The 15,122-nt window shown below is 42.2% G+C and overlaps 2 non-coding genes across 2 annotated transcripts; both read right to left on the bottom strand.

The window, feature by feature from the left end:
• Positions 1-4,835: 4,835 nt before the first annotated feature.
• On the bottom strand, positions 4,836-4,907 carry TRNAQ-CUG (transfer RNA glutamine (anticodon CUG)). Its single transcript has one exon. It is a non-coding gene; the product is annotated as a tRNA-Gln (tRNA).
• Positions 4,908-13,824: 8,917 nt separating this feature from the next.
• TRNAY-AUA (transfer RNA tyrosine (anticodon AUA)) lies at positions 13,825-13,906 on the bottom strand. The gene has a single exon. It is a non-coding gene; the product is annotated as a tRNA-Tyr (tRNA).
• Positions 13,907-15,122: the final 1,216 nt, after the last annotated feature.

Below are 15,122 nucleotides of genomic sequence, written 5' to 3'. Positions count from 1 at the left end.
AACCTGATGGAGGTCTGTATAGATGGATTAATAGAACAAGACCCACACACAGCTAGAAGCCCAATATTTTTTCAGAGGCAGATGCAGAAAAAAATATATTCAGTTTGCAACCTGATGGAGGTCAGTATAGATGGACTAATACAACAAGTCCCACACACAGCTAGAAGCCCAATATTTTTTCAGAGGTAGATGCAGAAAAAAATATATTCAGTTTGCAACCTGATGGAGGTCAGTATAGATGGACTAATACAACAAGTCCCACACACAGCTAGAAGCCCAAATATTTTTTCAGAGGTACTGTAGATGCAGATAAAAATTATTTTGAATTTGCAACCTGATGGAGGTCAGTATAGATGGACTAATAGAGAAAGTCCGACACACTGCTAGAAGGCCAAATATTTTTTCAGAGGTACTGTAGATGCAGATAAAAATTATTTTTAATTTGCAACCTGATGGAGGTCAGTATAGATGGACTAATAGAGAAAGTCCCACACACTACTAGAAGGCCAAATATTTTTTCAGAGCTAGATGCAGAAAAAAATTATATTCAGTTTGCAACCTGATGGAGGTCAGTATAGATGGACTAATACAACAAGTCCCACACATAGCTAGAAGCCCAATATTTTTTCAGAGGTAGATGCAGAAAAAAATATATTCAGTTTGCAACCTGATGGAGGTCAGTATAGATGGACTAATACAACAAGTCCCACACACAGCTAGAAGCCCAATATCTTTTCAGAGGTAGATGCAGAAAAAAATATATTCAGTTTGCAACCTGATGGAGGTCAGTATAGATGGACTAATACAACAAGTCCCACACACAGCTAGAAGCCCAAATATTTTTTCAGAGGTACTGTAGATAAAAATTATTTTGAATTTGCAACCTGATGGAGGTCAGTATAGATGGACTAATAGAGAAAGTCCGACACACTGCTAGAAGGCCAAATATTTTTTCAGAGCTAGATGCAGAAAAAAATTAGATTCAGTTTGCAACCTGATGGAGGTCAGTATAGATGGACTAATAGAATGATGCTATGCCCAAAAGATTTTACTTCACTAGGTGCAGTAAAAAAATTGGTATTCTATACACAGGTGGTATATCTTGCAACACAGTTAGGCTACTCCACTGACTAACACACTCTGCAATAGGCCAAAAAGGATTAGCTTTGCTAGATTCAGCCAAATGCTGTGAAAAAAACTTGCACAGCACTGGCACAGACCTGCCTGGCAAAAACTGATAGGAACTGATGTAACCTAGTCCTGAAAAGGACTCCAATTACAATTAGTCTTTACTCCCACAACCTATCTATTTAAGAGCACAGACCTGCCTGATAAAAGTCGTAGGAAATGCTGTAACCTAGTCCTTAAAAGGACTGCAATCACAACTATTCCCTACTCCCAAGCTATCTGTAGATTTGTGCGAAAATTGGCTTGAAATTAACAAGGTATAGCGCACACAGCAACAGCGGTGCCGTCTAACACGCAGCTGCAGCAGTGAGAAAATGGTGGCGACGGGGAAAATGGCTTGGTCTTATAGGGCAAGGACATGTGACATACACTGCCAATGACACATGCCCTTGCTTGTGTGAAAAAAAGCACTTCGCTCCGTGTGTGCGCTGCTGATAGGCTGACAGATTGCACCTCCCCACTGTAAATGCGGGAAAGAGAAAAAAAAATGGAGATCTTCATTGTTCCTGCAGAGATCCATCCCCTGCCCCTCCCCCCACCCCGCTGTACACTCAAACTGCGTATTAACATTAATTTTCATCATTACTGAGAAAAAATCCAGTTATGATTTTGGTGCACGAACAGTTATCGAACATAACCTCGAACAGCCGAATTTTTCTCAAATTGTTCGTGTTCGCCGAACGGCTCGAACACCGCCCAAAACAGCTCGAATTTGAGATTGGCGAACAGTTCGAGTAGAACAACGCTCATCTCTAGTTACTATGTTACTATGTTCCTCCCTCTCTTTCTCCTTTGCCACCACCTCATCCATCATTCATCACCTGAAGCTTTGTTTTAACAGGAGTCATAGAACTGGGATAGTAGCAGGAAAACATCCAGCAATCCTTGGATGAGGTAGGATATGCGCCAAAACGCTGACCACCTCAGGCCTAGCCACTACTACATACATGCGCTTGCATTCCAAGGAACAGAAAGCTAAGGAGATGGATGGCCTCATGATAATGAATAATTTACTCATTATGTAGGAGGCAGACCACTGCTGCTGTCTACCTTCTGAACTTTGTGTTGAAGCCTGATTGACCCAGGACCCGCAATCCTCTATGTCTGGAGGATGTGTTGCATCCCAGTATCCAACTGTGTCCCGGCTTCCACAATATTAACCCAGTTTGAAGGCGTAAGTGAGATGGACCATCCCTGGCCACATTCACTTGTTCACGTGTTTGTGGTTAGGCTGTCCTTCCCACTAAATGCACTGGGGAGGGCACAGGTAATGTTTTGGTATGCGCGCTTGTGTATAAGGCACACCGGGACAATAGGGGCGGCTGGGGACCGTTTATGGCCCCCCGCCGCCCCCAGGTGGCTGGAAACCGAGTGTGGACACACGGCCGCCGGGCGGCTGGGGACTGAGTATGGATAACAGGCAGCCGACGCAGCCATGACATGGTGGCCGGCGTCTGCCTCCACAAGCATAAAAAGCCTCATTTCAAGTGCAAGCAAGCTAGCAGTATGGTATTGCAGCCTTGGAGTGGGTGGGTGGCAGGCTGCACACTTACGCTTGCATTCCAAGAAAACAAAACAGATGCTAACTTCTATCATCATCATCATGCTCCTCACCTTGGCACTCTCAACTCCCTTGATGGAGAAGCCGGGGCCCACCGGAGGAGTCTCTAGTTGTCTGGTGGGCTCGTTCAATGCTGCCCTAAAGCAGGCCAGACTAAGAAAAGTGTGGGGAAGGTTACCAGGACAAATAGTGGTGGCTGGGGACTGAGTATGGAGACCTCACTGCCGACGCAGCCATGAGGTAGTGGCCAGCTTTGGCCTCTCCAAACTAAAAGGCCCCATTTCAAGTGCAAGCTAGCAGTATAGTATTGCAGCCTGCGGATGGGTGGGTGGTTGGCTGCATATTTGCGCTTGCTTTGCAAGGAATGGGGGAGGTACAATTGAACACTGCCCTGGGACAAGGACTTGCACGGGGATAGTTGCAAGTCTGCATCTTCTGATGCGACAAGGATCACTTCTGATGGGCACACTTTTAGGCAGTGACCTGGGTGTCAGAGATGCTTCCAGGGGTCTTCCCCATGCTGTTCTCTTGTCTTTTCAGCACTGTATGCATGTGTCACACAGCACATGGCCAGATAAGGTTGTAAAATGTTAAAATGACATTTCCCGGTGAATGCATTTGTCACGGTTGAAAGCAAAGCAAAAGTGCAAAAAAGCATAAAAAATGCTACTTGTGAACATACCCCAAGGTGTGGAGGAGTATTTTTGTTTTTGGTTATTCATTTTACCTTATACACAAGTCTTTAACCTGGAAAGGATGCTCCTTAACATATTTCACAGGAAAACAGTTTCAGTTTCGTTTTTGTATGTTTTATTGTGAGCCTGCAAAAGTGGCTCAATACCTCTGACCACGTTGTTGACAGCAGTGACCTGGGGGTAAGAAATGCTTCCTGTGGCGATCCCCATGCTGTCCCCATGTCATTTGAGCACTGTCACTATCGTTTTGGGCACTTGTTAGGCTTTTAAAAAACTGCCGGGGGTGCCGCCGCAAAAATGCTCGGGTCTCCCATAGACTAACATTGGGCTCGTTGCTCGGGTCGAGCACCCGAGTATCACGGCGAGCTCGGCCCGAGCTTCGAGCACCCGAGCATTTTAGTGCTCGATCAACACTAGTGATTATCCTTCTGAAAGACATTTCAGAAAATGGAAGATTTCAATTGGAAACAAATTTCGAGGCCTCACTGAAATGTAAAAATCTGATTTAAAGGTATCATCAATTGGAACCTTGTACAGTTCAAGGTTTTTTAAAATTCATAAGGTGGATTTTGAGTGACTTTGTTCCAAACACGTCCTGAAAAAGGCTTTGAAAATACTCAAAAGTTTGAACAGATTCATTTCCATGCAAAAAGACTTGCTGTTCATATGATCAGGTATTGAGCGTCTTTTAACCTCATCAAGTTTCCCAAAACGCCAAGAGATTAACAGAAGTGAGCATATCATTTTTCAGGTATTTTTTGCTTGCTTTATACTTGCAATATTAGTCAATGAGAAGGTTAGAAAGACCCCTGGAAGGTTCCTGAGAGACACTCGCAGCATTTTGCGAACAAAAAAAAAAAACGAAAAAAAAACTTTATCGATGCCCAAAACAATTGAAACAAAATGAAAAAGTGTTTTTTTTTTCACTTTTTCATTTTTATGAATCAATTTGTGAAGCACCTGGGGGTTCCAAGTGCTCACTATGCATCTAGATAGGTGCCTTGGGGGCTCTAGTTTCCAAAATTGGGTCACTTGTGGGGGAGCTCCAATGTTTGGGCACACAGGGGCTCTCCAAACACAACATGGTGTCCGCTAAGAATTTGAGACGACAATTTGTTAGCGGACACCATGTTGCATTTGAAGAGTCCCTGTGTGCCCAAACATTGGAGGGTGATTCAGGAAAAGAATCACTGTCGTTTCTTGAAGCCGTTTCGACTTGAAATCCTTGTCAGTTTCAACCACCTGGAAAAAGTGTCATGCGAACATTGGCACAAGTTATAGATCTTTTTTGCCATATGGATTTTAACTTTCTCTTTTTATGTTAAACCATATGCATTGGCAAATTGAGAGTGAGCAGAAAAGATAAAACCGCTGTGCACAAAGAATTTCTCAGGTTCCACTGAGAATTGAACTCAGATCACTGGAGTCAGAGTCCAGAGTGTTAACCAGTACACCATGGAACCATATGACCAATAGAGCTGGCTGGATTTTCTTTTGAAAATGGTAAAAGACCATGTGTAAAATGTGGAAATGTGAGAAATTCCCTCTGAATTCAGAGATCTGAGTTCAAATCTCAGTGGAACCTGGGAAATTCATGCATTATGATGAAAACAGGTTCTAAAGCTGTTCTGCAAATGTATATCTAATACACAGTGGTAAATTAATATCTCCTCCCTTTTTATTCCACAAGTGTGCTTAACCCCTTAACAACATCTGACGTAGTAATACGCGTCTGTGCCCTGGGACTTAAGAGCCAGACCCGTATTAGTACGTCATGTTGCGTTTGGAGAGCCCCTGTGTGCCCAAACATTGGAGCTCCCCCACAAGTGACCCCATTTTGGAAACTAGACCCCCCAAGGCACCTATCTAGATTTATAGTGAGCACTTGGAACACCCAGGTGCTTCACAAATTGATTCGTAAAAATGAAAAAGGGAAAAAAAAACACTTTTTCATTTTTATGAATCAATTTGTGAAGCACCTGGGGGTTTCAAGTGCTCACTATGCATCTAGATAGGTGCCTTGGGGGGTCTAGTTTCCAAAATGGGGTCACTTGTGGGGGAGCTCCAATGTTTGGGCACACAGGGGCTCTCCAAACGCAACATGGTATCCGCTAACAAATTGAATGGAAAATCGGCTCAAATTCTTAGCGGACACCATGTTGCGTTTGGAGAGCCCCTGTGTGCCCAAACTTTGGAGCTCCCCCACAAGTGACCCCATTTTGGAAACTAGACCCCCCAAGGCACCTATCTAGATGCATAGTGAGTGCTACATTCCTGTGCCATGCAGGCGATCAGAGAAAAAAAAGTGAAAGTCCCAGAGTGGGACAAAGTAATAAACTATATAAGCTTCCAGAAAGTGAAAAAAAAAAAAAAATTGCAAAAATAAAAAAAATAATCCACCATAAATAAAAATATAATGTACCCATCAATAAATATTATTATAAAAAAAAACAAAAAAAAAACAATAAAAGTACACATATTTGGTATTGCCGCGTCCGGAACAACCTGACCTATAAAACTGTCCCACTAGTTAACTCCTTCAGTGAACACAGTAAAAAAAAAAAAAAAAAAACGAAGCAAAAAACAATGCTTTATCACCATACCGCCAAACAAAAAATGGAATAACTCGCGATCAAAAACACACATAAAAACAAAAATGGTACCGCTGAAAACGTCATCTCGTCTCTCAAAAAACAAGCTGACATACAGCTCCACCAGCTGAAAAATAAAAAAGTTATAGCTCTCAGAATAAAGCGATGCTAAAAAATATTTTTTTCTATAAAATTGCTTTTATTATGTAAAAGTGCAAAACATAGAAAAACGATATAAATGTGGTACCGCTGTAAACGTACTGACCCGAAGAATAAAGCTACCTTATCAATTTTACCACACGCGGAACAGAATAAAAAACAAAAAAAACAATTCCTGAATTGTTGGTTTTTGTTTATTCTGCCTCCCAAAAATCGGAATAGAAAGCGATCAAAAAATGTCACGTGCCTGAAAATGGCACCAATAACAACGTCAAGTCATCCCGCAAAAAACGAGCCGTCACACGACTGTCTGCCAAAATCTGGAAAAATTATAGCTCTCAAAATATGGCGATGCAAAAACTAGATTTTACAAAAAATGCGTCTTTTAGTGTGTGACAGCTGTCAGTCATAAAATCACACCGACCCGAAGAATAAAGTTGTCTAATCACTTATACCGCACAAGGAACGGCGTCAAAAATAAACTCTTGGGTTAGGATTGGGCTAGTGTTAGGGCTGTGTTTGGGGTTAGGGTTGTGCTAGGGTTAGGGTTGTGCTAGGGCTAGGGTTGTGCTAGGGTTAGGGTTGTGCTACGGTTAGGGTTGTGCTAGGGTTAGGGCTGGGGTTGGGGTTATGGTTGGGGTTAGGGTTGTGATGGGGTTGGGATTTTTTTCAAAAGTAAGAAAAAAAGATGCCGATATGGCGACTAGTGTTGAGCGCAAGTGCTCACTACTTGAGTTTGCATCGGGTGCTCTGGTATGCATTGAGTATCGTGGTTATTTGAGTGACATGCTTGAGTCTCTGCCCCATATGCTTTGTGGCCAAAAAAACTTTACGGGGATTGCCTGCCATGCACGAGCGATCCCCGCATGTTTTTTTTTAGGTGTCTAATAACCGTGAAACATGCGGAGCAGGGACTCGAGCATGTCACTTGAGCACACGCTGTACATGGTGCATACCTGAGTACCCGATGCAAACTCAAGTAGCGAGCACTTGCGCTCAAGACTAATGACAACTTATTCAATATGATGGCCTAATGTAACCAAATTCTGCGTCGTACTTCTGGGTTCAAAATGTTCAGTATACACCTTAATAAAATCCATGAGGGGTATAGTTTCCAAAATGGGGTCACTTGTGGGGGAGCTCCACTGTTTAGGCACATCACGGGCTCTCCAAACGCGACATGGTGTCCGCTAACAAATTGAATGGAAAATCGTCTCAAATTGTTAGCGGACGCCATGTTGCGTTTGGAGAGCCCCTGTGTGCCCAAACATTGGAGCTCCCCCACAAGTGACCCCATTTTGGAAACTAGACCCCCCAAGGCACCTATCTAGATGCATAGTGAGCACTTGAAACCCCCAGGTGCTTCACAAATTGATTCATAAAAATGAAAAAGTGTTTTTTTTTTCACTTTTTCATTTTTATGAATCAATTTGTGAAGCACCTGGGGGTTCCAAGTGCTCATTATGCATCTAGATAGGTGCCTTGGGGGGTCTAGTTTCCAAAATGGGGTCACTTGTGGGGGAGCTTAAATGTTTGGGCACACAGGGGCTCTTCAAACGCAACATGGTGTCGGCTAACAATTTGAGCCGACAATTTGTTAGCGGACACCATGTTGCATTTGAAGAGTGCCTGTGTGCCCAAACATTGGAGCTCCCCCACAAGTGACCCCATTTTGGAAACTAGACACCCCAAGGCACCTATATGGATGCATAGTGAGCACTTGGAACCCCCAGGTGCTTCACAAATTGATTCATAAAAATGAAAAAGTGGGTCCTGAGGAGATAATTTGCATATTCCCACTGCATTTTGGGGTAAGTGAAAAGTCTCCGCGAGCTCAAAGAACACTGGATTTTGGCTGTTGGAGCTGAAAAGAGGACATCGGTAAACCAGGGGAGGAGTCCTGAGGAGATAATTTGCATATTCCCACTGCATTTTGGGGTAAGTGAAGAGTCTCTGCGAGCTCAAAGAACACTGGATTTTGGCTGTTGGAGCTGAAAAGAGGACATCGGTAAACCAGGGGAGGAGTCCTGAGGAGATAATTTGCATATTCCCACTGCATTTTGGGGTAAGTGAAGAGTCTCCGCGAGCTCAAAGAACACTGGATTTTGGCTGTTGGAGCTGAAAAGAGGACATCGGTAAACCAGGGGAGGAGTCCTGAGGAGATAATTTGCATATTCCCACTGCATTTTGGGGTAAGTGAAGAGTCTCCGCGAGCTCAAAGAACACTGGATTTTGGCTGTTGGAGCTGAAAAGAGGACATCGGTAAACCAGGGGAGGAGTCCTGAGGAGATAATTTGCATATTCCCACTGCATTTTGGGGTAAGTGAAGAGTCTCCGCGAGCTCAAAGAACACTGGATTTTGGCTGTTGGAGCTGAAAAGAGGACATCGGTAAACCAGGGGAGGAGTCCTGAGGAGATAATTTGCATATTCCCACTGCATTTTGGGGTAAGTGAAGAGTCTCCGCGAGCTCAAAGAACACTGGATTTTGGCTGTTGGAGCTGAAAAGAGGACATCGGTAAACCAGGGGAGGAGTCCTGAGGAGATAATTTGCATATTCCCACTGCATTTTGGGGTAAGTGAAGAGTCTCCGCGAGCTCAAAGAACACTGGATTTTGGCTGTTGGAGCTGAAAAGAGGACATCGGTAAACCGCGCGCCGGTAGGCGCGCGCATTTTGAAGCTTTTTTTTTAAGCTTTTTTCACTGTTTTCAGAACATTAACAATAAGAACATGGAAGAGTCCAGGAGCCATTTGGTGAGCTGCATATCCTGCTACATGTTCACAGACTTGCCAGTGGAAAAGCCAGACTTCACATGCCAGAAATGCAAGCTTGTGTCCCTGTTGGAGGAAAAGTTGCGAAATCTAGAAGAGAGGTTAACTACCTTGAAAATCATTAAGGAAGGTGAAGAGTTCTTAGACAGAGCAGAATTATCTCTTCATGATTCAGAAAGAGAAGAAATTCGAACTGCACCTGACGAAACAGAGGAATGGAAGCATGTGACCCACAGAAGCAGGAGGATCGAGAGGCAGTCAGCACCCATACTGCTCAGGAACCAGTACCAGGCTCTCACACAGGAGAACCATGAAGAAATACAGCAAGATAAGACTTTGCCAGCAATGAATAACCTTGTAAGCCCTCAGAATCCTCCTGGATGGAGAAAGAAGAATGTTGTGAAGAAAAAACGGAGAGTGGTGGTCATGGGGGATTCCCTGTTAAGAGGAACAGAGGCCGCTATCTGCAGACCAGACATAACCTCAAGAGAAATGTGCTGTCTTCCAGGAGCAAAAATTAAAGATGTGTCTGACAGGATATCAAGACTCTTCAGACCTACAGATCACTACCCATTCCTGCTAATACATGTGGGGACAAATGACACCGCAAGAAAGGACCTGGAAACCATCTGCAGTGACTTTGAAGACTTAGGCAAGAAAGTGAAAGAATTGGGAGCGCAGGTGGTCTTCTCATCCATCCTCCCAGTGGATGGCCATGGAACAATGAGGTGGAATAAGATTCTACAGGTGAACAACTGGCTACGTCGATGGTGCCGTCAACAAGGATTTGGATTTCTGGATCACGGAATGAATTACCTATACCATGGACTACTTGCTAGAGATGGGGTGCACCTTACGAAGACTGGAAAACATGTATTTGGAAGTCGCCTTGCTACACTCATCAGAAGAGCTTTAAACTAGAACAATGTGGGAAGGGAAGCAAAAGGCCAGAAAAAGCCATACAGCTGACAAATACTATTGAGATCTCTGCTACTGGAAGTGGAAAAGAAGAACAAAGACAAAAAAATCTAAATAATAAAAATATGGGAGGAAGAGAAACCAATCACAAACTAAAATGTTTTTATACAAATGCACAAAGCATGGGCAACAAACAAGGAGAATTGGAACTACTAATGCAGGAAAAGGAATATGATGTCATTGGAATCACTGAAACTTGGTGGGACGATACACATGATTGGAATAAAAGGCTAAAAGGATACAACTTATTTGCAAGAAACAGACTTGATAAACGAGGAGGAGGTGTTGCATTGTATGTTAGAAAAGCGTATATCTGCACAGAGATTGAAGCTTCAGAGACTGGGAGTTCTGTGGAAACTGTTTGGGTAAGAATACAAGGAGAGAACAACGGAAAGGACACCATTGTAGGCATTTACTACAGGCCACCTGGGCAAGCTGAAGATATGGATGAACTCTTTATGTATCAAATGACCAAGTTCTCCAAAAAATATGATGTAGTGGTCATGGGAGATTTCAACTATCCAGACATTTGTTGGGAATCTCTCTCAAGTAAAACTAACAGGTCAAGCAAATTCTTATCCTCTCTTGCTGACAACTTTATCTTCCAAAAGGTAGGGGAGAAAACAAGGGGATCTGCTACTTTGGATCTAATCCTTATAAACAGGGAGGAAATGGTTGAGGAGGTAAAGGTGGCTGGGACCCTAGGAGGCAGCGATCATACTATTATAGAATTTTGGATAACTAGAGGAGGAAGACATGTGAAGACTCAAACTTCAAGGTTAGATTTTAGAAAGGCAGATTTTAAGAGACTCAGAAAGAGAATAGGAGGGATCCAATGGCTGGATGTCCTTAAGGACAAAAATGTCCAGGAAGGATGGGAAATTTTTAAAAATGAGATTCTCAAAGCACAATCGTTAACAATCCCGAAAAGTAGGAAGAATGGGAAGCATTTAAGGAAACCAGGATGGATGAACACAGAACTTAAACACATGCTAAAAAGAAAGAAAGAAATGTTTATTAAATGGAAAGAGGGAGGCATATCTAAAGAAGATTATAATGCAGTCTGCAGATCCTGTAGGGCACGTATCAGGTTAGCTAAAGCTGACAATGAATTAAGGCTTGCAAGAGATGTCAAAAGCAATAAAAAAGGATTTTGGGGGTATGTCAAAAGTAAAAGAAAAGTCAAAGATGCTATAGGATTTTTACAGGATGAAAATGGAGAAATGGTAAGAGAGGATGTTGAGAAGGCCGAACTTTTTAATTCCTATTTTGCATCTGTTTTCTCTCAGAAAGAAAATGTAACATCAACTGATCTTCACTGTCCTTTTAAAGGAATAGAGGAATCCAAGTTATCAGTAAACAGAAAGATTGTGAGGGAATATTTAGCTAACATAAATGAGTTCAAGTCTCCAGGTCCAGATGAATTACACCCCAGAGTACTGAAGGAGATTGTAGAAGAAATTTTAGAACCACTCTCCATAATATTTGAAAATTCTTGGAGAACAGGAGAAGTCCCAGAAGACTGGAGAAGAGCAAATGTTGTTCCTATCTTCAAAAAGGGGAAGAAGGTGGACCCAGGGAACTATAGGCCGGTGAGTCTGACTTCTATACCAGGAAAGATCTTTGAACAAATTATTAAACAACATGTATGTAAGTACATGGATAAGAATGAAGTGATTAACCAGAGTCAGCATGGGTTTGTAACTAACAAGTCATGTCAGACTAACTTAATTTCCTTCTATGACAGAATCACTGACTGGGTGGATCAGGGAAATGCTGTAGATATAGTATATCTTGACTTCAGCAAAGCATTTGACAAAGTATCTCACATCATCCTTATTGAAAAAATGACCAAGTATGCAATGGACCAGGCAACTGTTAGGTGGATTCATAACTGGCTTAGTGATCGGACTCAAAGGGTGGTTGTAAATGGCTTCACATCCAGCTGGATGAATGTCTCAAGTGGGGTACCACAGGGCTCCGTCCTGGGACCTGTATTGTTCAACATCTTTATCAATGATTTAGATGAAGGAATTGAGGGTAAACTGATTAAATTTGCTGATGACACAAAGCTAGGAGGGATAGCTAATACTAGAGAAGAGAGAGAGAGGATTCAAAAAGACCTAAATAAACTGGAGCAGTGGGCAGCAACCAACAGAATGGTTTTTAACAGGGAAAAATGCAAAGTACTACATCTGGGCAATAAAAATGAAAAAAGCATATACAGAATGGGAGGAATAGAGCTAAGCAACAGTACATGTGAAAAAGACTTAGGTATACTAATAGATCATAGACTGAACATGAGTCAACAGTGTGATGCAGCAGCAAAAAAGGCAAATACAATTCTGGGATGTATTAACAGAAGCATACAGTCTAGATCACGTGAAGTCATTATCGGTCTTTACTCCTCTTTGGTCAGACCTCATCTGGAATACTGTGTACAGTTTTGGGCACCACATTTTAAAAAAGACATAGACAAACTGGAGCAAGTTCAGAGAAGAGCGACCAGAATGGTGACTGGTCTGCAAACCATGTCCTATGAGGAACGGTTGCAGGATTTGGGAATGTTTAGCTTGCAAAAAAGAAGACTGAGAGGAGACTTAATAGCTGTCTACAAATATGTCAAGGGCTGTCACATTGTAGAAGGATCATCTTTATTCTCATTTGCACAAGGAAAGACTAGAAGCAATGGGATGAAACTAAATGGGAGGAGACACAGATTAGATATTAGAAAAAACTTTTTGACAGTTAGGGTGATTAATGAGTGGAACAGGCTGCCACGAGAGGTGGTGAGTTCCCCTTCAACGGACGTCTTCAAACAGAGGCTGGACAGACATCTGTCTGAGATGATCTAGTGAATCCTGCTTTGAGCAGGGGGTTGGACCAGATGACCCAGGAGGTCCCTTCCAACTCTACCATTCTATGATTCTATGATTCTATGTGGTCCCTAAAAAAATGTTTTTTAAATTTTGTTGGAAAAATGAGAAATCACTTGTCAATTTTAACCCTTATAGCTCCCTAACAAAAAAAAATTTTGGTTCCAAAATTGTGCTGATGTAAAGTAGACATGTGGGAAATGTTATTTATTAACTCTTTTGTGTGACATATTTCTCTGATTTAAGGGCATAAAAATTCAAATTTAGAAAATTGCTAAATTTTCAAAATTTTCGCCAAATTTCCATTTTTTTCACAAATAAACGCAAGTGATATCGAAGAAATGTTACCACAATTATAAAGTACAATATGTCACGAAAAAAAATTCTCAGAATCAGGGGGATCAGTTGAAGCGTTCCAGAGTAATTACCTCATAAAGTGACAGTGGTCAGAATTGTAAAAATTGGCCTGGTCATTAACGTGCAAACCACCCTCGGGGCTTAAGGGGTTAAAGTTCCATGATATCACAACAAGGACAGTTTTGAAATGTTGATGAAATCTGGCTAATAATTAACGTGCTGGATCTATTAGCTTGAAAAAGGGTGAGAAGAAAAGAAATTGCAAAACTTCTGCTCATCCAGAAGTCACTAAAGATATTTCATGGTGTGCTTAAAGGTTCCTTCAGAAAGATAATTCAAGTAGAGTTGGTGCAAATCAAAGTTCATATCCCAGTCCATCAGTGACTGCAGTGGTCTGTGTTCGCTGTAAAAAAGGAGGAGTTGCACCACATACCTGATGGCACCCTCTGGCCTTTTTTTGATTGCTGGTGTGACGCACAAGTGACATCGCACCAGCCTGAATAATCAAAAGAAGATCTACAGATTTCCTGTTAAGCTGGTTCTACAAATCCGATCCAAAGATTACAGACCATTTCCGTGGGGGATAGACTTGGGAATGTGAAAATTGATCTACTCAGATAATTAGTCAAAATGTTACATGAAGTTAGATGTAGTCGGCAGGATTTGAACCTGTGCGGGGAGACCCCAATGGATTTATAGTCCAAAGCCTTAACCACTCAGCCACAACTACTCAGACGCTGTTTCATCCTTATGAGTTTCACTCCTTTTCTTATAGCACCATGATCAATATCAGTGATTATCCTTCTAGGAGACATTTCAGAAAATGGAAGATTTCAATTGGAAACAAAATTCCAGGCCTCACTGAAATGTAAAAATGTGATTTAAAGGTATCATCAATTGGAACCTTGTACAGTTCAAGGTTTTTTAATATTCATAAGGTGGATTTCGAGTGACTTTGTTCCAAACACCTACTGAAAAAGGCTTTGAAAATGCTCAAAAGTTTGAACAGATTCATTTCCATACAAAAAGACTTGCTGTTCATATGATCAGGTATTGAGTAGAGATGAGCGTTGTTCTACATGATCTGTTCGCCAATCTCAAATTCGAGCTGTTTTGGGCGGTGTTCGAGCCGGTCGGCGAACACAAACAATTTGAGAAAAATTCGGCTGTTCGAGGTTATGTTCGATAACTGTTCGTGCACCAAAATCATAACTGGATTTTTTCTCAGTAATGATGAAAATTAATGTTAATACGCAGTTTGAGTGTACAGCGGGGCGGGGGGAGGGGCAGGGGATGGATCTCTGCAGTAACAATGAAGATCTCCATTTTTTTTTCTCTTTCCCGCATTTGCAGTGGGGAGGTGCAATCTGTCAGCCTATCAGCAGCGCACACACGGAGCGAAGTGCTTTTTTTCACACAAGCAAGGGCATGTGTGATTGGCAGTGTATGTCACATGTCCTTGCCCTATAAGACCAAGCCATTTTCCCCGTCGCCACCATTTTCTCACTGCTGCAGCTGCGTGTTAGACGGCACCGCTGTTGCTGTGTGCGCTATACCTTGTTAATTTCAAGCCAATTTTCGCACAAATATACAGATAGCTTGGGAGTAGGGAATAGTTGTGATTGCAGTCCTTTTAAGGACTAGGTTACAGGATTTCCTGCGACTTTTATCAGGCAGGTCTGTGCTCTTAAATAGATAGATTGTGGGAGTAAAGACTAATTGTAATTGGAGTCCTTTTCAGGACTAGGTTACATCAGTTCCTATCAGTTTTTGCCAGGCAGGTCTGTGCCAGTGCTGTGCAAGTTTTTTTCACAGCATTTGGCTGAATCTAGCAAAGCTAATCCTTTTTGGCCTATTGCAGAGTGTGTTAGTCAGTGGAGTAGCCTATCTGTGTTGCAAGATATACCACCTGTGTATAGAATACCAATTTTTTTACTGCACCTAGT

The sequence above is a fragment of the Phyllobates terribilis genome, unplaced genomic scaffold, assembly GCF_046119375.1.
Source record: "Phyllobates terribilis strain yellow unplaced genomic scaffold, ASM4611937v1 Scaffold_13__5_contigs__length_258822181, whole genome shotgun sequence".
Lineage (NCBI taxonomy): Eukaryota > Metazoa > Chordata > Amphibia > Anura > Dendrobatidae > Phyllobates > Phyllobates terribilis.
This window is presented reverse-complemented; position numbering and strand designations above follow the sequence as displayed.